Genomic DNA, 27,578 nt, shown 5'->3' with positions numbered 1-27,578 from the left:
CTAACCTATGCAGGTACTCAGTCGAAGTTAAATCTAAAGATTAGGTCGAAAAGCATGTATTGCATTCTTTTTCCTTGGACCAAATTTTTCCCGAACTGGATTTTATGGAAGGATTTTTTACGAGGCAATAGTAAAACGTGCTACCCTAGTTTTGAAGACTGGTTGGAGGCCGGGGATTGTGGACCATCCGTATCAGATCAATTGTATTCGAGCTCTCAAAAATTCAATCTCGAATACTAGGGGTCCATCACACCCTAAGTCAAGATCTTGAGTTCGGGAATATCCATCACACCCTAAGTCAAGGTCTTGAGTTCGGGGATATAGAAGGCATTTTTATTCGATATTGAAACCAAGGATTGAATATTAGTATTAAGTGTAAGGGTCAAACGGTCGACATTCACATGACATTCAAAATATTGAAAGAAATTTGCCTTCTGTATATCACCGATTCACATTTGCATAAACAATATTATCATCAAAAGTTACTTAGAACAAATGTTGGGTTCAAAACTCTTAAGCCCACGGGCCTCCCTGAACTAGGGACTGCTACCCAGCAATAAGACAAGAGAATTCGGATTGTTAAATCCTGGAGTCATCGAGCCTACTAGGTAGGGAGAAAATGCAAAAGGCCATGGCCAACTTAAACGGTTAAGAGATGTATGAGTTCGTACTTGAAAAGTAAGGCCCTTACATATTTTTGATAACAAAAAAAACTACTTCAGGGCCGATCAAGTTACTTGGTCCTGAATTTTGGGAAAGAATGATTGTGTCTGGCTAAAACGTTTGAAACTTTAATAAAGGCTTCATTTTTATCGACCCTCCGAAGCCAAAGCAATTCAGAGTTATTACTTAATCTAGGCCTCATCTTGGCTTTAGGGGAACGAACAATTTAAACTATTTCAAATCCTACGCTAAGGCATTGACAACATATTATAAGCCTTAGATACAACCAAGTACATAAAAATAAAAGACACAATGTATAGCCAAAGAAAAGCTTTTTTATACATATGTACCAAAAAAGGTATTTATAGAGGCACTGTGAAATGACCCTAAAATATAAAAATACAAGGGAAAACGAAAACTAAACTAAGGCATTTCCCGCCTAGTCTTCACCCGAGCCCGACTCGCTGCCCAAACGATCGAGCTGGTATCTCTCTTTGGCCTTGGACTCAAGCCTCTTTGCCTCTGCATTCTCGACCGCTAGATTGATCCGACGGGCATGAATCTCCTCAAGGGTCTCCCTCCGAGACAATCACTTCACATACTTGAATTTTGTTGTTACACGAGCCTCTGGTACCTCCACATCGTTCTCATACTGGGCCAGCATGTATGAAACTTGGAGGCCTTGTTTGAATCCACCTCCAACTTGGACTTTAGCATGGTGTATTCCTGGCTGATAGTGTCTCATTCCACAATGGCCGAGTTAAGTTATGCTTAGAGCTCACCATTCAGCCGAGACTATTTGTCGGCTTTATCCCTCATCACCCGGAGCTGATCCTTAGTCGATGCCAAATCCTCTTTGGTGGAATCCCGCTCTAAGGCCATGAGATCCATTTTTCTCCTCAACTCCTCGGTTGAGGCTTTGACCTTGTTAATTTTGGCCCTAAGCTTGTCAATCAGGTCTATCTTCTCTTGGACCTACGATGTTGTGGCATTAGCAGTTGCCCTTTGTAGTACCAAAAAAGAATAACAAGTTTTGAATGTTCGTAGACTATAAGGATTTAAATAAGGCATGCCCTAAAGACTTGTTTCCAATGCCAAACATTGATCAAATTATTGATGCTATGGCTAGACACGAGTTAATGAGTTTCCTTGATGCTTACTCCAGGTACAATCAAATCAAGATGAACCGGAGGATAAGGAAAAGGCATAATTCATAATAAACTTTATCATATTGCTATAATGTGATGCCATTTGGGCTTAAAAATGTCGGAGCCACCTACCAGAGGCTCGATAACAAAATGTTTGAAAATCAGATCGGGGAAAAAATGGAGGTATACATTGCTGACATGTTAGTAAAGTCTTTAAATGTAGGAGATCATTTGAAACACCTCCAGGAAACTTTTGATATCTTGAGAAAGCATAAGATGAAACTCAACCGAAAAAAAAGTGCATTCGCGGTTGGTTACGGAAAATTATTGGGGTTCCTGGTCTCTCAAACAGGGATCGAGGTGAATCTCGATAAAATTAAAGCTATCGAGGACATTCCGAACCAATTGACAAATGTAAAAGAGGTACAGAGACTGACCGAAAGATTGGCGGCCCTAAGTAGATTCATCTTGATATCCAATAAAAAGTGTCATCACTTCTTCTCACTCTTCAAAAGGAAATTTTTTTTTGAATGGACTCCGGAATGCCAACAAGCCTTGAAATACCTAAAAAGATACCTATCAAGCCCCCCGTTATTGTCAAAATCGGGGAAGGCGACAACTTGTGATATATCTAGTGGTCTCGGAAGTAGCGATAAGTGATGTTTTAGTCCGAGAGGAAGAAGGTACACAATTTCTAATTTATTATGTTAGTAAAATATTATCGAGAGCGAAGACTTGCTATCCGCACCTCAAAAAGTTGGCCTTAGCTCTCGTAGTTGCCTCTCGAAAGCATAGGCCTTACTTTCAATGCTACCCCATTGCCATTGTGACAACCTTTACCTTGAGGAATGTTCTTTACTAGCCTGACTTGGCTGGCCATTTGGCTAAATGGGCAGTCAAAATTAGTGAGTTCGACATCAAGTACAAGCCCAGGACCATGATTAAGTCACAAGTTTTGGCCGACTTTGCTGCCGATTTCAGTCCTGACCTAATGCCCTTGGCTTCTAAGGAAGTAGTGCTGGTGTACGAAATAACATTAGGAGTTAGGACCTTGTTTAAGGATAGAGCTTCCAATGTAAAAGGGTCCAGCCTCGGGGTAGTCCTAGTCACGCCCTCGAAAGAAACCCTGAGGTAGTCCATTAAGATTGTTCCATTAAATAACAATGAAGCCAAGTATAAGTCTTTGGTTGTAGGACATGAACTGGCCCGGGGACTTAACTCTAAGGTCATCGAGATAAAATGTGATCCCCAGTTGGTAGTAAAATAAGTGTACGTGATTTTCGACACAAAGGAAGAACACATGCAAAAATATCTAAAAACGTTTCAGGCGTTGCTTGCACGATTCATGGAAATGGCTCGATCATTCACATTCTAAGGGAAGAAAACGTGGAAGTAGATGTACTGGCTAATTTAGGGTCATCTACGAAGATGAAAGAATCTGACTACGGTACTATCGTTCAACTTCTACATTTGGTATGGGATGTGGATGCTTACTACAAGGTCAATTCAACCAACCTAGTCTGGGACTAGAGAAATGAGTTGATTGAATATCTTCAGCATGGAAAATTACCCAAAGACCCGAAGGCATCCCGAGCACTACGAACGAAAAAAGCTCGTTACTGCCTCATGGATGGGAAAAATGGTCCTGATGTTTGGGAGCCTCGGATGCGGACTACGTGATGAGAGAAGTCCACGAAGGAGTTTGCGGGAACCATTTCGATGAAAATTCATTAGTTCTAAAGTTGGTTAGAGCAGGTTACTATTGACCTTGGATGGAGCAGGACGCAAAGGCATTCGTTCAGAAATGCAACAAATGTCAACGTCGTATGCAATGGGAGCACCAACAAACTGAACTCTTGTATTTGGTGTTTTCCCTATGGCCATTCATGAAATGGGGAGTGGACATAGTCGGTCCTCTGCCACCGAGCCTCAGAAAGGTAAGATTTCTATTAGTTTTAACTGACTACTTCACTAAATCAATTGAAGATATCCTTATAAAAATATCGGTGAGCGCAAAGTGATGGAATTCATATGGAACCACATAATTTGCCGATTTGAAATATCGAAGGAAATTACTTGTGACAACGACCCACAGTTCATAGGCTCAAAAGTCACAAAAGTTTTGGAAGATTTGAAAATCAAGAGGATTACATCTTCACCATACCATTCGAGTGCTAACAGACAAGTAGAATCAACAAATAAGGTGAATATCCAGAATCTTAAAAAGAAGCTAGAAGCTGCTAAAAGAAAATTGCTCGAAGTGCTATTGGCGGTTACTATGGGCATACCAGACAATAGAGAAGTCGAGCACAGGAGAAACAACTTTGTCTCTCGTGTATTGTACAAAAGCTCTGATACCGGTGGAAGTAGGGGAAAAACTTTAAGGTATTCTCAATAAAACGAAGAAGCTAACAATGAAGTGCTGTTGGTGAGGCTGGACTTGCTAGAAGAACAAAGGGACTTGGCGTACGTGAGGATGGTGTCACAAAATCAAGGGATGGAAAGATATTATAATCGGAGGGCCAATCTCCGCTACTTCAAAGTAGGAGAGTTGGTTTTTATAAAGGTGACTTAGAGCACTTTGAAAATCAACACCGGGAAGATGGGTCCAACATGGGAAGATCCTTACTGGGTTTCAGCTGTTATCAGTAAACGATCGTACAAATTGGAGAATCAAGATGGAGTCAAATTGCCCAGTAATTGGAACGTGACTCACCTCAAAGGTTACTACTTCTCAAGGATCTTATCAGTACTGAAAGTTTGTGCTGCACTCTTTTTGCTTTCTACTAGTTTTGTCCCAATTGGTTTTTTCTAGCTAGGTTTGTAACGAGGAAGCAATAGAAAGCATACTACGAAAGGAGCATCATCGGTAAGGATAAGACCTTTAAATGACAAGGCATTGAAATTTTCACGCCCCTAACTTGAAGAGGCATGGCCGATACCCGGTACCGTACTCGGCCCGAGAGTACCACTCTGTAACTGTGGACTCTATCATCTTGTCATATTCTGATTTACCGTTATCACCCATTTATCATACCTTACTCGTAATGTTTCATTTACTCTCTTCTTATTCTCTTGATAATACTTTTGTCTATCGCATTATTCTAAAAACTTCAAAAAAACAGTATTTCAACTTTAGCTCCCCTAGATCAATCAACCATTTCGAGTTACTCTAACCTAAGCTGGATCCTGATACCACATCCTTCTCTTAAACTATATATGTTAGCTCCCGTAGGGCATAATTGAGATTGGTGTGGCCAATTGTACATACCTCTATTTCTATTGAAGGTAACTTAGAATCCTTTTATTTCTCTGCATAACATGGAAATTCGGATAATCTTCATTAATTAGGTACCTCGTACCCTTCTTCACCTTGCTTCTGTTATGTGTTGAAACTTATACTTTTGCCTTATAATACTCCCATGGCCTGCTATTCGCGGGGTATATTAGATATTCCCGTCTTAGGGTCTTAAGTAGGAAATCCATATATGTGGTACTCACGATTTGATAGGGCTTCAAACTGGGCCTCATTGTCAAGAATTCTCTTTACTAATGCCCTTACCTGCTGCTGTAGTAGTCCTCTGGCTAGCTATAATTTATTTAATTGCCAGTATCTCTATATCATTAGCAAACAAATGTCCTAGCTCGAACTCTTTTGACTTAGATCTATAGCACGATTTAGATTTGAAAGAACGGTAATAGATTGCTAAATGTCTTGTAGCTTCCTGTTTATATAATGTGGTGCACAACACATCTATAAACAAGGCTCTATTAGACACGGCTTGTAGACTCCCTAGGATAGAACTGCTCTGATACCAAGTTTTTCACGTCCCGAACATAGGGAGGCATGGCCGGCACCCAGTTCCGTACTCAGCCCGAGCGTACCGCTCTATAACTGTGGACTCTGGAGGGGTAACCCTCAGCTTAGGCTGATTAGGCCATATTCTGAATTGTTTGAAAATAACATCTCTCTCATCTGTGGTTAAACATACCCAAAAGCTCATATATATATATATAACTGTGGAAGCTGACAAGGCCGCCATAAACATCTGCTGATATACAAACTATACAGGATTATCTACAAGCCTCTAGAGATAACTGAATTGTACCCTGGTCGGGATAGGGACTTGACCTACCCATCAAACCTGTATATATACAATGAACTCCAAGGTCTAGACCTGGCAACTACGAGGAAGTGGAGCTTACCAACTAAGCTGAGGTTTGACTCTGTCTACTGAGAGGGTCTGTCCAACTATCAATGAGGACCTGCAGACATGAAATGCAGTGTCCCCGGCAAAGGGGACGTTAGTACAAAATAATGTACCGAGTATGTAAGGCAACAAGATAACTGAAAGCTGAAACTGCACTGATAATATAATAAATGAAAGTAACTGGGAGTCAAAGATAATCTAATGATATGCTTACCTACTGATACTAACTCAACTCTCTCAATAGAGTAAGTATAATAGTTGTCCAGCCTTATAAGGCTCGGTATGTGCAACTGCTCTGCCGTAGTAGGCTTGCTCATAGGCGATCGGCCATACTAGGCTCTATATCTCGGCCATACCACGCTCGTTCATAGGCGCTCAACCACAGTAGGCTCGGTATATAACTCACCATCTGATCAGAGGTTGCCCAATAAGGGCCTGCCCATCGATTATATCTCGATGGTGGTAAAAATATTGTAATACTATATATATATACTCTCTGCTCTCTTGGATGACAAAAGACAAAACTTAACTGAATATGAAGTCCCGATAAAGGAGAATACTGTAACTTATGAGACTAGGATAGTGTATATAAATTCGGGAGTATGAACTTCTCTTTATGTCTTGTTGTCAAACACATATAGTTACTAGATCATGCCAAATGAAAGAAAGGATTAGCCTTAACATACCTTGTCACAATCTTTCCAATCACCAAGTTGAACTCACCTCTTCGCACCTTAATCTACAACAACGATAATAATACTATCATTATGTTATGAAAGATACAAATATCGCACAATGAACGACAAGCTTATTTTGTATTAAAACGGGGAACATCTCCCCTATAATCCTTACTTCCTCCAAATTCAAGATAACACCAACAACACAAGAACACAACAATAACAACATATATACATTATTTTTCAGCCTTATATATACCATCAAATACTACAAAATAGCCCAACATACCTCAATATCTTCATACACAAAACGACCATTGTAGTAGCGTCAAACAACCCGGAAATGTTACGACGAATGACTAGACCACCACCCTAAAGTTATATGGTGTTTCTCCATACCCTTCCTCCTCCAAAATGCCACAAAACAGTAGTAAAACACGCAGCCCAACAACAACACAAAACAGTCCATAAACAGTCTGCTACAAGTGAATAACTCAAACTCACGACTTCCGATCACCGTCCCGTGAGTTCTTACAAGTATAGAATGAATTACCATGAATTTACAGCAGAAAAAATGGATGAAAGAGATCAGTAAACTCACCTTATTTGTTGGATAACTCCGCTCCTATCTTGGTTCTTCAAACTCTAGGTTTTACCTCCAATTAGAACTTGAAAGGGAGAGAAAATCAATTAGGGTTATGTATGGTTTATATGACCTATTTTCAGACTAATATATGAAGAAAATAGGCCTTTAAAATTCCTCTTTTGGCAACCCGAAATGGCCTCATTTTTGGTCTCTCATTTAAGCAAGTAGGTGACACACGTACTTGTCACCTAGCAGCCTGCGTAGTCTCGCAAAAATGCCAGTATCTATTGACTCTGATGTATTATTGACAAACAGTTTAATGAGTTAGAAAGTACACTCATAGAGCTTCAATTTTATGGGTGGAAAACCCCATAAATCTAAGGATCTTGGAAGAACATCGCAGTTACATTTGACCCAAATTTTCAATAAAACTTATGAACGTAACTTGTGAGATGACTTTCATCGACTTTTGTTCTACAACTCGCTTGACTTCAAAACATAACACACGACTATCATACGACTAACATAATTCATAACATAACCTCCTTATCATGTTAAGCACTCTAGTCTCACCCCAAAAGTACATGTTATAACATTCCCAACTTATCGACTTTCAGCAAAACATTATTCTCTTCAATTCCTTTAGCTTCTAAATCTTCCAACCCTCTTTGTACATGTTGTTCATAATCTTCAATATTTGTAACCTACATGTTAACATGATTAACTAACTTTGTAAACTTTTAAAAGATGATTTCATTTCTGAGCTTACATCAATTGACTTATGACGTACTCTTATGTACGAAAACATGGGCTGTAACAGAAATCTTCACTTCGATGATAAACCGCTATGGGGATGGTTAAATAATCTTTGGCTCAATGGTAAACCTCTAATGGAAAGCAAGGCTTGCCATCGAACCAAAAACTATTTAACCATTCATGAGTTGTTTCCACCAATGAAGCAAGACTTCTAGTGTTCTAATTCGCATACTTTGCATTGAAACATTTGGGGGGGGGGATAGTATAATATGTGGCAACAAGAATGCCACAATAATTGGGGACTGTTAGAACTTGAAACAATAATGTCTCATCAAGACCGGGGACTGTATGACTAGCCCCGTAGAAAACGTTGTATAAGTTAGCCACATGTATTGGCAGTTTTTTGCTTTAGCAAATGAATGCTTATGTACTTTTAAAGAGAGAAGGAATAAAATAAAGTCCTTTTATTTTTATCTTATTTCTTGTCCAAATGATTTGATTTTATCATTTGAAAGTTAACAAAACTTCAACTGCTTATGCCGGAATGAACAAGAGACGTCCTCTTCAAGAATACCATAAACACAAGAGGGACTTCTCTTATAAAACATGCATAGTAAAGGGTTGATTCTTGAAGAATTTGCGTTGGAATCAAAAGCTATCGGATGAATATATACCCTATGCTTTAATCAATTCAACACAAAAGGAATATATATTGCACAACACTTAAGCAAAAAATTCCTTTTTTATCAAAATACCAAACTCGGTGAAAAGTTTGACTTAATTACAAATTACGAAAGGAAAAAAAGAAAAGAAGAGAAAAAAACTAAGCATCATTGTTGCCGGATCCCGAAGGGAGAGAAGGATATGCATTTCCCCCAGTGGAAGAAGGCGGATCAGTTGCCGATTTTTGGCCTTCGTCTTCATATTCCTAAATATCCCCTAGAGTCCTCAAATACTCTGAACCAATACTAAAAAATCGGTTGAAGGTGATTTAGCGGGAAGGCGTTACCGAGCAGACAACTCCAGTTCTCGGGCCTGGGCAATACAATCATCTATATTAGCGATGCCTATTTTGTCCTCTTCACAAGTTGTCCTCCTCATATGATATATGGAATAAGACTTTTCAAATAAGACGGAATTCCTTGGTCCTGGAGCTTTGCTTGGAGCCTATCAATTTTGGCCCGAAGGCCGTCTCTTTCGGATCTCAAGGCAGTAATGAGAGAATCGAGCTCAACATTTATAGTTAAGTGAATCTGCTTCTGATCCATGGCCCTCTTGAGCCTTTCCTCCATCTTGGCCCTCTTCTCCTCGGTAACATTGGCTTCCTTGGTTTTGGAGCTTAAGCCTGCCTTCCAATTATTTATTTGGCTCCTCGAATGCAGACTCGCGCTTGGCAGCAGCAAGCACAATGTCATGGAGCTCGGCCCACTTAGCCTTAGCCTCTTGAAGTTGCTCGTTTAATTGAGTGGCTTCTTGGATGTCGGCCATTTTATCTTCCTTGATCTACGACAATCGAGCCTCAAGCTCGCCCATCTCAATAGCTTTTGCCTCTAACACCTAGAGGTGCACGACAAGGTTGTTCCTTTCGTCCAATAGTTGATCCCGCTCAGAAGCGAGTCCTTGATTATAAAGGATCAATCTCTACATGCCTTCAAACGAGATAAAGTTGGCCTGTAAAAATGAGTATCAAGGTTAGGATTCCCATTACAGTAGGTAAATGGAAAAGAAGTTATAATAAAACAAGTAAGGTACGGCTGCCGCGTTGTGCATGGCATTATTTAACAAGCATTGTCCCAAAAGGGAGCGCATTTTCTTCCAATATTTTTCTGAAGCTAGCGGCTTTAGATAGTTTGCAAGCTCCAATATCTTGGACAACAGGTGACACTCCTTCGAAACCGAAAGAGTATAACTCTTCCTCCATTGAGGATCTGAGGAAAAGGGTGATAATTGTGTCCCAAATTCCCATGGTTGGCAGATCAGGGAGAAGAAACACCCCTTTCTCGAACATCTGTTACAATTGGAGGAGATGCAGTTGGTGTTGGTGGTGAAAGTATGACTGGTGTTGAGAGGCGTGAAGTTGTTAGTGTGGAAGGATGAGAAGCAGCTGCGGTGGGGGTAGCGCTGATTGTTGTTTTCTCGGTGGTCGAAGGTAGAAAAAGACCAGGATCCAAACTCCTTGGAGCGTGGCTGTAATGGGCATTGGGAAGAGAGTGTCCATTATCTACCAAGTCTATCTCTCCCCAAAGTTCTTGGTTTTCTCCTGCAGATGGGTTTTGAAGCTCCCCTACTGAGCATCCGATTGAGTTGATGAAGGTCTTTTCCTCCTTTGAAGGGAAGCCTCTCCAACACTAGCTTCCCCTTCATTATCAAGGACCACTATGACTATGGCCAACTCAGTCATTATTTCCTTTATCTTCTTCCTTTGGGCCCCAGCTGAGAAAGAGTGTCATATTTTCGGTTTCTTCTTCTCGGGCTGGGGAAAATGAGAAGAAGCACCCTCATCAGAAGCAGATCCGGGGGCACTACTTCGAGCAAGGGCACTTTGCAGCACTTTCCTGGCCTCTTCGGGGTCAGCTAAGACTTCAACAATGAGGCAGGTGACACATCCTTGCGGAAGTTCTGAATCAAACAAAAAATAGAGTTGGCAAATCTTTTATGAAGTTACTTGTGTCCGTACAAAGATAAAAGAAGACAAAATCTGATTAACATATTTATTTGCCTTCCACCCGTATTTGATGTCCATCTCCTTCCATCGGCGGGATTTTGGTGTTCTGATTTCCAGAATGTTTTTGACCTGCTGGACCAGATCTTGTACTCATGATGGCTCCCATCTAGTAGTTAGAACAAAAGAAATAAGAAGATTGTCAACAATGGAAAACAATCTTTTCACAAAGGAAGGAAACGAATTGAAAACTTACGAAAGTGATTCCACGACTCAGGAAAAGAAGGAGTTGTGGTCGGAATGATGTCCCTAGTAGCGATGATGACAAATTGCTCCATCCACCTACGGTCATTGTCATTATCCACACTAGTGAGAATAGCGTGGTGGCCGCTTTTACTGAAGTTTATTATTCCCACACGGAAAATTTTAGGAGAGTAAAGATTCATCATGTGTACAAGGGTTAGGGTTTTTCCGGTCTCCGTGCATAGTTGGGGAAGGAAAAACACTATTCGCCATACTGATGGGCCTACTTGGGCTAGGCAAACCTGGTACTGGTAGCAAAACTCCAAAATAATGGGGTTGACCCCTTTATTCGACCCTAGGGAGAATGGGCCTAAAGAGATATGTATAGACATACGTAAAACACTATTTGGTAAAAGTAATCCGTTCTATCATATCTGAGGAAAGATTGCAAGATCAGGGCAATTGTAGTCCTCCTTCACAGTAGGAATACTAGAAGGATGAATGGAGGAGGGATACCTACTAATAGCCCAAGTCCATGAAGACGTAGAAGGGGCCTTCTCTTGGAAGTCATTAGTAGTACTGAGGTGTTTTGGTATGATGGTGCTTACAGAGGGACGTTTAGAATCGACATCAGTTTCTTTGTCCTTGTTTCTCTTTGGGCCTCCACCGAAGAGGAGACCAGAGTTTTCAAAAGGGCATTGAAAGAAGCCATGGTAATAATGGGTCAAAAAAACTTTTGTTAAGAACGTTGAAGAAGACGGAAAAGATTCTAAGCAAATGTAGAGTAAGTGCAGAGAAGAAGGACTTATGAAAAATAAAACATTGGAAGTAGTAAAGTAACGAGTAGAAGTAAAGATACATACGGCAAAAATAGTGGTCATGATTACCTCGAAAAGCGACAAAAATATATGTTGAATCATGGGGCAACACGTGTTCAGGGTATTAAATGCGAGAAGAAGGGGAAGCTAGTGATGGAGAGGCTTCCCTTTAAAAGAGGAAATGATCTTCATCAGCTTAATCAGATGCTCAGCCGGGAAAAACAAGTATGGTTTTATAAGAGAAGGCCCTCTTATGTTTACGGTTCTCTTGAAGAGGACGTCTCCTGTTCATTCCGGCACAAGCATTTGAAGTTTTGTTAACTTTCAAATGATAAAATCAACTCATTATTTGGACAACAAATAAGATAAAAATAAAAGGACATTATTTTATTCCTTATATCTTTAAAAGTACATAAGCATTCATTTGCTAAAGTAGAAAAAAACTACCAATACATGTGGCTAACTTGTACAACTTATTTCTACGGGGTTAGTCATGCAGTCTCCGGTCCTGATGAGACATTATTTTTCCCAGTTCTAGCAGTCCCCGATTATCATGGCATTCTTGTTGCCATATCTTATACTATTCCCCCAAGTGTTCGAGTGTGACATATGTGAATTAGAACACTGGAAGTCTTGCTTCATTGGTGGAAATAACTTGTTAATGGTTAAATGGCAAGATTTGCTATCCATGATCGGTTTACTATCGATCATTTGATTATTTAACCATCCCTATAGCATTTTACCATTGATGTGAAGATTTCATTGCCTTGTCATTTAAAGGTCTTATCCTTACCGATGACGCTCCTTTCGTAGTATGCTTTCCGTTGTTGCATCATTAAAAACCTTCCAGAAATATCCGATTGGGACAAAAATTAGTTAAAGGGAAAAAGAGTGTAGCACATACTTTTAGTATTGATAAGATCCATCAGCAGTAGTAACTTTTGAGGTGAGTCACGTTCCAATTACTAGGAAATTTGACTCCATCTTGATTCTCCAATTTGTACGATCATTTACTGATAACAGTTGAAACCCGGTAAGGACCTTCCCATGTTGGACCCAACTTCCTGGCGTTGATTTCTCGAGTGCCGTGAGCCACCTTTCTCAAAATCAAGTCTCTTACTTTGAAGTAGTGGAGATTGGCCCTCCGATTATAATATATTTCCATCCTTTGCTTTTGGGCCACCATCCTCACGTACGCCAAGTCCCTGTGTTCATTTAGCAAGTCCAGCCTCACCAAAAATGCTTCATTGTTAGCTTCTTCGTTTGATCGGGAAAACCTTAAAGTTGGTTCCCTTACTTCCACCGGTATCAAAGCTTTCACACCATATATGAGAGAGAAAGGTGTTTCTCTTGTGCTCGACTTCGCCGTTGTCTGGTATGCCCATAGTACATCCGGTAGCTCTTCGAGCCTTGCCTTTAGCAATTTCTAGCTTCTTATTAAGGTTCTGAATAATCACCTTTATTTGTTGATTCCGGTTGTCCACTAGCACTCAGATTGTACGGTGAAGATGTAACTTTCTTGATTTTCAAACCTTTCAAAAATTATGTGACTTTGAACCTATGAACTCCGACCCCTTCTCACAAGAAATTTCCTTTGGTATTTCGAATCGGCAGATTATGTGGTCCTATTGAAGTCTATCACTTTGCATTCACCAATCTTTTGGTAATAACCTCTTCAACCCATTTAGTAAGTAGTCAATTAAAATTGTATACGGCGAAATCGGAGGGTCTAATTTCTCGTAATTAGGGCATTTCAAGAAATCATCTCGATACCTCGAGGTTGCGAGGATATGGTCGAGCTCCCTCTCTCGAGGTTCGTTGACGCCCGACCTAACGATAATGTTGGCCGCGGTCATGATGGGAATGGGGAGTTCCCAAGGCATGCAACTAGTACTGGTAGAGCCTGGTGCCGTCTAGTTGTCCCATCCCCCTATTTTTGTAATTAATGTTTTGGTACTATGTTGGGATTCCCCTCCTATATAAAGGGGGTCTTTGACATTTTGTAAGGGTTCGGTTGCTTCAATTGTTACACATGAAATATACATGAAACATTCCATTTTACTCTCTAATATATTCTCTTGATATTATTGTTTTCATTTATTATCTTCATATTTGTTCATCCTTTATTGCTTATCATTGGCCATAAAGAGCCTCCGTTAATTTTAATATAACTGTTAGTCACACTTCAACTGCCTTTGATAGCTTGTAATCGAGCTCTGGAATCGACCTCGAGGCCCCACATCCACAAGCTCCAGGCCTCGATAATTGGCCCAACGGTTCGATTATCGCCATTCCCTTAACTCTTATTTCATTTCTAAGTCTCACATACATAACATCAACTGCTTAACAAACTAGCATAAAAATAGATCACGTATTTTTAGAGTCCCATCAACAAATTTAATTGTTATTACCATTTTCATGGTAAACAGTTTGGTGCCCACCATGGGGATAAAAATAATAGTGATTATTTTCTTTCTGGTTTCATCACACAACACAAGTTATCTTTCACTCTTTTTCTTGTCCAAGATCTTCGATTTTAGGTCAATATGTCTAACTCAGTGAATGGGGGCGAAAACAACAATCTCGAGGACCACGCAGATAACGGTGTGGATGTTCCGGGTGTTGGTGTACTACTACAAAACCCTGAGAATGTTCCAGAACCAATCCCCATGGAAGCAGTCTCACGCGATGCCCAACGCATCGATATAAGCTCACATACCGACAAGAGCGTGCGTCAAAGAGATCCACAAGAAGCTTAGAAAACCCCAACTAGGGAAGAACGTGAGGTTAGACTTCACGTTATTTTTGAAATGTTGCAGGCACAATAGTTAGCTATTGCTCAGCTGCAAAGTTACCCAAAAACTCCCAGCACAATAGCACCGGGGGCAGCTCCCCTAGCCGAACAAGTACCTGAGAGATCGAACAATAACGGGTCGATAACTGACCCTGTCATCGTAAAAATGCTCGAGGTCCTCACCAGGAGGATCGAATCGGGCGATAAAATGATAGAAGCCAATGACAAGAAGGTCTAGACCTACAACTCCAGGGTCAACCAAATCCCGGGCGCACCCCCGGTCCTAAAAGGTGTGGATTCGAAGAAGTTCATATAAAGGCCCTTCCCCGAGGAAGCGGCCCCGAAACCCATTCCAAAGAATTTCAGAATGCCAGAACTCCCAAAGTACAATGGGACCTTAGACCCTAATGAACACGTTACTGCCTACACTTGCGTAGTGAAGGGCAACAATATAAAAGACGTCGAGATCAAGTCTGTATTACTAAAAACGTTCGAGGAAACGTTCTCTAAGGGGCCATGATGTGGTATCACAACCTAGCTCCCAACTCCATAGTCTCATTTTCCATGCTGGTAGATTCCTTCATAAAGGCACATGCCGATGCCATCAAAGAAGCCACGAGGAAATCTGACGTGATCAAGATCAAGTAGATGGAGAATGAAATGCTGCGAGAGTTCGTATCTCGCTTCCAAATGGAACGGATAGAACTACCGCCACTCTCCGACGACTGAGCAGTGCAAGCTTTCACTCAAGGTTTGAATGAACGAAGTTCGGTGGCTTCAAAACAGTTGAAAAAGAATTTGATCCAATATCCTGTTGTGACCTGGTCGGACATCTACAACCGATACCAGTCGAAGATCAAGGCCGAAGACGATCAGCTGGGAGCCCTCTCAGGTTCAATATACCCAAGCAGGTTTCCGACAAAGGAACCAAAGCCAAAAAACGAGAGATATCAGCCATACACCGAAGACAGGAGGAATTCCCCGAGGCGCAACACACCTCACTATTATTGAAGGATAGACCGAGGACAGGATCCTTAGGGAATCATCAATAGGGCCAGATTCGATAGGAACGCATGGCCAATGGGGCCACCACACTTATCAGAATACAACTTCAGCATCGATATATTGAACATCGTGTTCGCCATTAGTAAAATCAGAGACGCTAGGTGTCCCAGGCTTGTACTATCGGATCCCTCACAAAGGAATCATAACTTAGTGTGCAAGTTTCACAACATGCATGGACACAGGACCGAAGATCGCCGGCAACACCGGGTGGAAGTGGCCCGATTACTCGATAATAGCCATCTTCGAGACTTCCTCAGCGACCAAGCCAAAAAACAGTTTCGAGAAAGGGAAACAACCAAAAAGAACAAAGCAAACGAGCCACAACATGTCATCCACGAGATCTTTTGAGACGGCCGCAACTAGCCAAAACACCAAAGTCCCCTCCAGCAGAGGGACTAAGAGATAAATCAACGAAAAAATAGCAGCCTCAAGACACGCCCTCGGCCGTATCCGAATAAAGGACCGTACCGCATCCCCAAACGAATACCAAGGATCAAAAGCGCCATCGACATTGAGGTATAGCCATATCCCTTCTTATTTTACATTTCATATTAACCCTCGTGCAAGCGCCCAATCGAAGCAGTCAAAGCGCTAACCCAGCCCGAAGACCTTAAACTTTTAAAGCATCCATTGCACTCTTTTCCTTCGATCGAGTTTTTATCCCGACAAGGGTTTTACCGACAAGGTTTTTAACGAGGCAACATCCACATGCTACCTAAGGAAGACTGGACAAGTATTCCAGGCTTCTTTTGCAATCAACCCCAAATACTAGAGGGCATCCCCCTAGGGTCCCATTAGTAGATGATATATTGAGCCAAATGGTCGAACGAACCGTGCCTATATAGTCGGTCCCCTGACAAAGAAAAAATGTATACTTGTGTCAAGCAAACAAAGAATACCTTTTGTCAAAGCATCTCAAACTCCAAAGAAAACTCAGCATTTTCGCTAAAATGATTCCTCCATCAAAGATGTCCCGAATACTCGGAGACTAGCGTCAACAATTCAATACCCGCATGACCTCAGGGTCGGAACTCCAAGCTCATAAGCCCTCAATGAGGCAACATGAAAATCACGAAACATCTCCAAGGCCAAAAGTGCCCCGAACACTTAGGGACTGGCGCCGATATCTACAAAATTGCATGACCTCAGGGTCGGGATCTTTGAAATTGTAAGCCCTCAACGAGGCAATACAAAGTTTACCGATAATGGCTTCTGAGCCAAGGTATCCTAGAAGACTCGAGGACTGCTACCGATCACGATTCATTAGAAAACCCGAGGCCATAAGACCCCGAGCGGGCAGACTCGGTCTCGTAAGACCTACATAAGGTAGCAACTATATCAGTAAGACCTCAAGCAAGACATGAACAATACTTGTACCAAGTATCCAAATCTGTAAGACCTCAAGCAAGGCATGAACAATATTTGTACCAAGTATCCAAAACTGTACGACCTCCAGCAAGGCATGAAAAATTTGTAAGACCTTACTACAGGCATAAACTCGATCCCAAAGTTAAGGCTATTGTCACACCTCCTTTTTCACTACACCCCGCAAAGGGCATGAATGAGTTTTTCCAATTAAAGGACAATCAGAACGGGATTTAGTTATTAATTATTCAGAGTCGCCACTTGGGAGATTAATGGTGTCCCAAGTCACCGGTTGAATCCCGAACCGAGGAAAGTTATGACTCTGTTAACAGTCTGCGAACCAGAAATCCGAGTAAGGAATTCTGTTAACCCGGGAGAAGGTGTTAGGCATTCCCAGGTTCCGTGGTTCTAGCACGGTCGCTTAACCGTTGTATTTGATTTTATCTGATTTTAATACATGCTAACTTATGTGCTTTTTATTTGTGAAACCTCTTATTATCATTATTTATTTTAAAAGAATTACGACGTCGTGAAAACACGTTTCGAACCACGTCGCAATCAATGCACCCGTGGTTGTCAACACGTTTCGACTTCGTCGAGATTTGGATTTGGGTCGCATCAATGCGCACCCGAGTTCAAGAAGGTACTTTAATTAAAACCGCGCTTAAATATTCTAACGTAATATTATTTTGGGGAAGACCGTGGAGTTCGCTAAATGGCCATCCCAAATTCTAATCATTTTTTAGTAACCTCATTGAGGGCCCCGTAATTAGTGATTTTATTTGGGCGAGGCTAGTAGTAATCCCGAAGTAACTATGATTTCCTACTTATTATATGTCTCTAAAAGACTGATTAATTTAGAATTAAATTACATTGAAGTAAACTAAGAACCAAATTCAAATAAAAAATGGGCCTGCCTCATGACTTTGATATAGTCCAATTGGCCCAACGAATATTGGTACGATTCCACTGCAACAATTGATATAACATTAACGAGTCACTACACTGACAATGCATACCCTCATTTTAACTGAAGCCGTGAACTCCAAAATTCCTAAACGATTTATCCTACCAATTACCTATCAAGACCTACTGCTTTTAATGAACTAAATCAATTGTGAATGAGTTTTGTTTCATGATTTTTAACTGTTTTCGATACCAATCTACCAACAACAAATTAGGTTTGCCTATCAATCGATTTCAGACCCTTTAATCAAAAGCAAACATTCTATTATACTAGCATGATCAACGACAAAAATATTAGTAACTAAGCTAAATGTCACCAGACCTGCTCCTGAATTCACATGTCATTTACATAGATCCAATTACTACTGATGACTATTAAATTCACACGAACCTTCAAATTAGACCAAACCTATGCTCAATGCTATTTCAAATGCTCATTTCAACAGTTCAACGTTGTGCAACATTCAACATGTAATCAACCTTACTGGACAATCTTAATTACATATAACTACCAGTTTATATAACAGAAAACTACACTATGAATATCAGTTAAAACACAGTCTGCCTTCAGTTGAATAATAGACCCTTTGAACATTTCATTTCAACTTCAACGAGCATACATCAGTGGGGTTCAAAGAAATGTACCTGGAAATGGGAATGTAAATAGAGAAAAGGAAAGGGGTCAGCTACTTTGAACAGCAACAGCAACAAACTCAACAATATACACCACAGAACATGCCAGGAACTTCTTTGAAAACCAGAAATACAAGCAGACTCCACAGATCAATTCAACACACACTTCAAATGCACTCCTAGCCCTCCCAGCTGAACCTAAACACCTCTGCAATACTGCTAAACCCAAAACCCAACTGAAATCCAAAACTAATAATGAAACTGTAAGATTGTTTTTGATTTCCTCATTTTTTTATGTTTTTATTTTTTGAATATTGGAATGGAACTACTAACTGGAATTGAAAGCAGGGAGGAGAGACTTTTGTGGGGATTTTCGAGCTTAGAGCTAAAGGAAGAAGAAGAACCCCCTTTTCCAAGGCATTTCATGCCCTTTTATAGGCAACCAAAAGAGAATAGATCAGATTCTGATTTTCTAATTAGTCCCTTCCCTATTTTCAGTTTAGTCCCTCTATTCTTGACTTGCTAAACAAGTAAGCACCCCTATTGTGCTGAAATGTGCACTAAAATCCCACTCTAGAAGGCCCTAGGGTATTCCCCTACCCATACAATACCTATACTGCCCTTCCATATACCTTGATATTACTATTCCTATTAGAACTACCCTTTTCCATACCCAAACTACCCCTGAAGGCTTCTCTAAGTTACTGATCCTACCCTCACCCTTAACAGCTATAACCAATCCCCTAATTTAATCTAAAACTAACTAAAATTGATTAATTAGCAGTCAGAAATCAACTAATTAAACTAACCAATCCCAATTGCTCAAATACACTAACTTAATCAAACTAAGACAAACCAGAAACTAGGATCAACCAAAGCAGGGCTTAAGCTAACATGCTCAACGTTAAATGAAATTAAACTAATTCTTAACCAATAAACTCACAATCGACCATTCAAATATCAAACTCAGAACTAACAGTAATTGACAGAACTATACTAATACAAATAAATCATAAAATTAACAGAACACTTAATGAAACAAAAACTGTAACTAAAACTTCAACCATGCGAGTAAAAAGAAACAGGAAAAACTCACAGAAGCACGAGGAACTCCGGCCAGTCACTAACGTCTGAATCCTTTCAGATTTTTGACGCGTAACATCCCTAACCATGTGTTCTTACAAGAGAACACATGGTTAAGGATACTACGGTTCGAAATCACAAAGATTTTGGTTTAGGGTTTTGGCCAGAAATTCTTAGATCTAAGATTCGAGCCGTTTCACAGTGATTTGAAGGAAAATAAACATGGATTAGTATTGACGGAAGGCCGGGGATTGTGTGGTGTGATTTTGGGCTGGTTTGGATAAACCTTCGATTTGACCGGAAACTTCAATCGAAGATTCTACGAGCTCCGGCCTTATTCGAGGGGAACCAGTGGGTGGAATGGAAAGAGGGGAGTGAGGAGGACGAGTGGTGTAATTTTGGGCTTGAACTGTGAAGGTGACGTTCACCGCCGGCGAGGGGTTTGATGGCGGCGCGGATTAGGGTTTGTTGAGGATAGGTAGGGTGAGGAAGATGAGGCAAATGGGGTAGGGGGGGGGGGAGTTTTCGGACATTTATATACAAACAACCTAGTTAGATCCAGACCGTTGGATTGATGAGATCCAACGGTCGTGATTGGGGCTGGGGAAAACGACGCCGTTTCAACACCTGGGAGGAGGACCGGGTAAGGATTTGGGCTGGACTGGTTTGGAACGGGTTTAGGGGCGTTTGTGCTTGAAAATTCCAACGCATTGGCCCAACTTTGGGTCTTTAATAAGACCACTCTTCTACTCTTATTTTCTTTTTATTTTCTTTTCTTACTTTTACAATTTTTATAATTTTTCTAATTTTTATAGAGATGTAAAACTAACATGAAATCCTAGTTATTTCCAAACGAAGACCAATTAATTCTTAAAATTGTATGAAAACTATTTCATGACGAATTCCCAATAGAAATTATTAAAATGCAAAAATGAACTAATTTTGTGATTTTCCATGTTTTGTTCTAAACAAATTAAACTTTAGTTGATAAAAAAAACATAAAACTAAAACCTAAATGAAAAAATGCATATTTTTGTATTTTATAAAAATTAACATGCACAAATAGAATGCAACAATTATCAGAAAATGATACCGAAATGCGCAAAAATTGTAAAAATAAAAAAAATTATTTTGTTTGGGATTTTGGGAATAATCATATTTAGGGCAAAAATCACATGCTCACAGCTGCCCCTCTTTGCTCGGAAACGCGAAAGGTTTTCGGGCAAAGATAAGTGAGCAAATACGAGCGATTTTTGCCCGTTCATATATTTCGTTGTGAAGCATTTTTGAAAAGTTTGACCGCATCATGCTTCAGAGGTTGCCTACATATCCTGGGCTAAACAGGAATCAGGTCAGTGTAGTTCGGGAATGACCGGTAGCTGGGACTAACGGGAGCTGTGATTGTACTGCGCTTGATGTTGTTACTACTGCTGTTACTGCTTGCTGACCTCCCTTATTACACCACGTCAAAGATAAAAGAAGCTAAACTAACTATGCTCTATGAATTACAAAAATCCTATCTAAATTCTTCAAACTTGCTCTTGTACTTCCTTGCTGCCTTGTTGTCTTGTGTCTCCTTGTTGCCTCATTGTCTTGTTCTTTCTCGATAAAATTCCCCGTTGCTATTCCCCTAGGCGGACTCCCAACTTCTGAAACTTGAACTGTATGTATTCCTCTGTTATCCAGGCGGGCTCCTGACTTCACAACACAAATACAACAACGAAAACTTTCTGCCCCAGTTTGAAAACTGAGCACATGTTACTGGCTGAGATTTTAAAAACTAAAACTTGAATTATAATACCTCTATTATCCAGGCGGACTCCTGATTTCTGAATTTGAAATTGAATGTCTCTATTCTCCAGGCGGACTCCTGACTTCTGAATTTGAAATTGAATGTCTCTATTCTCCAGGCGGACTCCTGACTTCAACTACAACTTAAAATATAACAACCTCAATTTTCCAGGCGGGCTCCTGACTTCAACTCCATTCTTCAAGCGGGCCCCTAACTTCCGAAATTTGAATTGCATGCCTCTATTCTTCAGGCGGGCTCCTGACTTCAAAATAGACAAAGAGATTGATTGAAAACTAAAATTAAATTATATCACCTCTGTTCTCCAGGCGGGCTCCTGATTTTGACTGCTAAAAATATTTAACACCTCTATTTTCCAGGCGGGCTCCTGACTGCTGAACTTAAAATTGAAGCTGCTCCTCTATTATCCAGGCGGGCTCCTGACTTCGACTGCTTAAAATATTTAACACCTCAATTTTCCAGGCGGGCTCCTGACTGCTAAAATTAAACCGTATGTCTCTATTCTCCAGGCGGACTCCTGATTGCTAAAATTAAATTGTATGTCTCTATTCTCCAGGCGGACTCCTGATTGCTAAAATTAAATTGTATGTCTCTATTCTCCAGGCGGACTCCTGATTTCAAAATAAACAAAGAGATTGATGGGAAGCTAAAAACTTGAATTGTATCACCTCCGTTCTTCAGGCGGGCTCCGGATTGCTTAAAATCTGAATGGTATGTCTCTATTCTCCAGGCGGACTCCTGATTTCTGAATTTGAAATTGAACGTATTCCTCTGTTATCCAGGCGGGCTCCTGACTGCTCCAAACAATTATGAACCTAAGGTGTTACTTCTCACTGTACCAAGGTATCTTACCCGGGTATATGAATTACGTCCTATTATCCAGGAAGGTCCTGACAACTCGCACTTATTCTAATCATGCAAACTTTGCAACCAAATTACATTCCCCTTATGCTATTCAGGATTATCTTGTGTTTAATCAAACCGCCTTTTGTGATCAAACCTGATTACTGCTTGTTTTTCCTTCTTGGAGAATACCTTCTCAACGGCTAACTTTCTGCCCCTGTTACAATCAAAGAAAATTTCGTCAGTTTAAAACGGTGGTAAGTTGATGGCCTCCTTGCTGAAAAATCCTTCCACTGCCTTGCTTTGTGTTGACTGCCTTCCACGCACTGACCCTAAACCGCTTGACTTTCTGACCAACTTTTAAATTTCCCAACATCCAGCGACTCAAATGTTTTACATTCACGCTGTTATTTCATTTTTCTGGCCTTTTGTTTAAGCTTTTGCCTTTCCCCACGACATTCCCCAATCATTTCACCGATGAAACTTCAGTTAATTCCCTGTATTCCACTTGACATCAAATTGTTTTTGACATGCTCTGACCACGTTGTGCTTTACAATTCAAGGAGCCGGTAGTGAGCTTTGAAGTCCTTTCTGCTTGCATTGACCAGGACTAGTACTGAAACATCTCAGCTAGATAAAACCCTTAAAAGAAAATGAAATGCTCTGCTTGATTTGGTGTTTCCTAAAATTGATCAGAAGGTCTTTCTTTGGACCATAATGTAGGCTTTTGGATTGGGTTAGAAAGAAAGGTATAAAAGGCTCAAAACAATTCGAATGGGTTTAAATTACAACTTTCGGAATCCAGTTTTCACAAAAATCATAACTTCTGCCCCAGTTTCTTGCTTGGGGATTTTTGGATTTCTATTTTGGTATGACTGAACCTCGGAGTAAGGTTGCCTACGTACCCTTTCGGGATCAAGTCAAACGTTGTTCACTGTATTATAATTAACTTTTGTTGTTGTGTTTTTCTTTCTTTCCTTTTCTTTTCCTTTGTTTTTCTCTTCTTTCTTTTCCTTTTGTTTCTCTCTTCTTTCTTTTCTTTTGCTTTTCTCTTTTTTTTTTCCTTTCTTCTTCTTTTTTTTTCTTTTTCTTTTCTTTCTTTTCTTTTCCTTTGTTTTTCTCTTCTTTCTTTTCGTTTTGTTTTTCTCTTCTTTCTTTTATGTTCGGCACCTGTGTTCCCTGATAGTGCCGTTGATTCCAAAAGAGGGGTATGAAAAATAAGTAAGGCTCAAAGGGGATAACAAGGGATAATAGTATTTGGATAGCAGGACAAAATGCCTTCCTCATTTCAATCTTTAAGATATGCCAAATACAAACAGATACATTCAGAAAATAAAAAAAATCATACATAATATCTCTTGACCGCATCGGAATTGATGGCCATTTCTATACATTTTCCTTCCACATCTGTCAAATACAATGCTCCGTTAGACAATACTCTGGTTATTACAAATGGTCCCTGCCAGTTTGGGGCAAACTTTCCTTTTGCTTCAGCCCAATGAGGCAAAATCCGCATCAGTACTAATTGTCCGACTTCGAATTTCCTTGGACGTACTTTCTTGTTGTGTGCTCTTGCCATTCTTCGTTGGTACAATTGGCCATGACACACTGATGCCAATCTCTTTTCATCAATCAAACTCAACTGCTCAAGACGGCTTTTTACCCATTCATCATCATCGATCTCAGCCTCTGCAACGATTCGCAGAGATGGGATTTCCACTTCTGCGGGTATTACCGCCTCGGTACCATATACCAATGAGTAAGGAGTTGCCCCTACTAAGGTACGAACGGTGGTGCGATATCCTAACAATGCAAAAGGCAATTTCTCGTGCCACTGTCTAGATCCTTCAACCATCTTCCGGAGTATTTTCTTTATATTCTTATTGGCTGCTTCAACCGCACCATTTGCCTTGGGACGGTATGGAGTAGAATGCCTATGAGTAATCTTAAACTGCTCACATGTCTCCTTCATCAAATGACTATTAAGATTAGCCCCATTATCTGTGATGATTACCTTTGGAATCCCAAACCGACAGATGATATTTGAATGCACGAAGTCGACTACAGCTTTCTTAGTCACAGACTTGAACGTCTTAGCTTCCACCCATTTGGTAAAATAATCTATAGCTATCAAAATAAACCTGTGCCCATTTCATGCTGCTGGATTAATTGGCCCAATAACATCCATGCCCCACGCAACAAAAGGCCATGGTGCAGACATCGTATGTAATTCTGATGGTGGAGAATGAATCAAATCTCCATGTACTTGGCATTGATGACACTTACGCACAAAACTGATACAATCCCGCTCCATCGTGAGCCAATAATAACCCGCTCGGAGAATCTTTTTTGCTAGAACATACCCACTCATATGCGGTCCACAAACTCCGAAATGTACCTCAGTCATGATAGTTATGGCCTGTCTTGCATCTATACATCTCAACAACTCGAGATCTGGAGTTCTTTTGTACAACACTCCTCCACTAAGGAAAAACCCGCTTGCCAATCGCCGAATCGTTCTTTTCTGATCACCAGTGGCCTGTATCGGATATACTCCCGCTCTAATGTACTCTTTGATATCATGGAACCACGGCTCTCCATCAATTTCCTCTTCTATCATATTACAGTAAGCATGCTGATCACGTACCTGAATCTGCAATGGATCAACATAAGCCTTATCTGGATGGTGCAACATTAACGCCAAAGTAGCCAAAGCGTCAGCAACTTTATTATGAATCCTTAGAATGAACCTGAATTCTATGGCCTGAAAACGCTGACAAAGCTCATTCAGACACTACCGATACGGTATAAGCTTCAAATCACGTGTTTCCCATTCTCCTTGAATCTGGTGTACCAGTAAGTCCGAGTCACCCATGACCAAGACTTCCCGTACACCCATATCCACAGCTAATCTCAATCCCAATATACAGGCCTCATATTCTGCCATGATGTTTGTACAGTAGAAATGAAGCCGAGCTGTAACAGGGTAATGCTGACCTGTTTCCGAAATAAGTACCGCTCCTATTCCCACGCCTTTCATATTTGCAGCCCCATCAAAGAAAAGTTTCCATCCCGACTTCTCAGCTTGTTCCAATTCATCAATGTGCATCACCTCTTCATCAGGGAAATAGGTTTTCAAAGGCTCATAATCTTCATCGACGGGGTTCTCAGCCAAATGATCGGCTAATGCCTGTGCTTTCATGGCAGTCCGTGTCACATAGATAATGTCGAACTCTGTAAGCAAGATCTGCCACTTTGCAAGCCTCCCTGTGGGCATGGGTTTCTGAAAAATATACTTCAACGGGTCCAAGCGAGATATAAGGTAAGTAGTGTAAGATGACAAATAATGTTTCAACTTCTGTGCCACCCAAGTTAGGGCGCAACATGTCCTTTCCATATGAGTATACTTAACCTCGTAAGATGTGAACTTCTTGCTGAAATAGTAGATAGCCTGCTCCTTTCTACCTGTAACATCGTGCTGCCCCAGTACACAGCTGAATGAACTGTCCACAATTGTCAGATATAGAATCAAAGGCCTCCCTGGTTCTGGTGGGACCAACACGGGTAGGTTTGACAAATACCCTTTTATCTTATCAAAAGCCTCTTGACATTCATTAGTCCATTTGACCGCGGCATCTTTCTTTAACAACTTGAAAATTGGTTCACAAGTTGCCGTGAGCTGAGCAATGAACCTGCTGATATAGTTCAATCTTCCCAACAAACTCATCACCTCGGTTTTGTTTCTTGGAGGTGGCAACTCCTGAATGGCTTTGATCTTCGACGGGTCTAATTCAATACCCCGCCGGCTGACTATAAACCCCAGCAACTTCCCAGATGGCACCCCAAAAGCACACTTTGCAGGATTGAGCTTAAGATTGTACCTGCGAAACCTTTGAAAGAACTTTCTCAAATCTCTAACATGGTCGGATTGCTGTCTATACTTCACGATCACATCATCCACGTATACCTCGATTTCCTTATGTATCATATCATGGAAGATGGTTGTCATGGCCCTCATATAAGTTTCCCCAGCATTTTTCAAACCAAATGGCATGACCCGATAACAATATGTTCCACACGGCGTGATGAATGCCGTCTTTTCTGCATCTCCCTCGTCCATTAGAATCCGATGATAGCCCGCGTAACAATCCACAAAAGAGCCAATATCATGTTTGGCACAATTGTCAATCAGTATATGGATGTTGGGCAGTGGGAAATTATCTTTTGGACTTGCCTTGTTAAGGTCTCGATAATTGACGCACACCCTGGTCTTGCCATCTTTCTTCGGCACAGGCACGACATTAGCTAACCAAGTGGGGTACCGTGTAACCTGAATGACCTTTGCCTCAAACTGCTTGGCAATCTCTTCTTTGATCTTCACTCTTATGTCCGTTTTGAACTTTTTCAGCTTCTGCTTGACAGGGGGAAGTGCCAGATCAGTGGGTAATTTATGAACCACCAAATCGGTGCTTAGACCTGGCATATCATCATATGACCATGCAAAAACATCTTTGTACTCATGCAATACTTTAATTATCTCCTCCTTGAGTTGTGGCTCCAGATGAACACTTACTTTAGTTTCCCGCACATTGTCTTGGTCCCCTAGATTAACTGCTTCTGTGTCATTTAGGTTAGGTTTGGGTTTTTCTTCAAAATGACTTAATTCTTTACTAATTTCCTCATAAGCTTCATCGTTGTTACAATCCACCCCATCATCACACTCGATTTCTTGTATTATTACTTTCGAGCTAGATTGGCTTTTAAAACTGGGCCGAAGTTTCCTCATGCATGTCATATCATTGATATCAGCATAAAAAGAACTGTACAAAAAGAAAAGAAAAGAAAATGGAAAGAAAATTAGGAACGAAGAAAATTGCATTTCATTGAATGTAAAGATAACAAGGTTTTAACTCATCCAAACGGACGGAACATAGCAACTGGATTACAAACCCTGGAATAATCCAGGTGACAAAAGGAAAACAAAACCCACTACCACGACTCCCTCCGAATTGGAAGAGGAGTAGCTTCCCAATTGTTGATGTTAGCATGTGGTCCGATGTACTGTATATCTGCTCCGCTTGACCCTTCCCCGGCCTCAACCATGTTTACTTCAGCAAATACTCTCTCGAACACTTTATCCAAATTCCCCTCTGCCCCAATTAGTGATCCTGACACCTTTGCCAGTGACTGCTTCTTGCTACCTGGTTTGACGAAGGACCCGGACAAGCGTGGAATTGGTTTGGGAAGAACCCAAA

The sequence above is a fragment of the Nicotiana sylvestris genome, chromosome 12 (genome assembly GCF_000393655.2).
Source record: "Nicotiana sylvestris chromosome 12, ASM39365v2, whole genome shotgun sequence".
Classification (NCBI taxonomy): domain Eukaryota; kingdom Viridiplantae; phylum Streptophyta; class Magnoliopsida; order Solanales; family Solanaceae; genus Nicotiana; species Nicotiana sylvestris.
The sequence above is the reverse complement of the archived record's forward strand: the minus strand, read 5'-3'. Positions refer to the sequence as shown.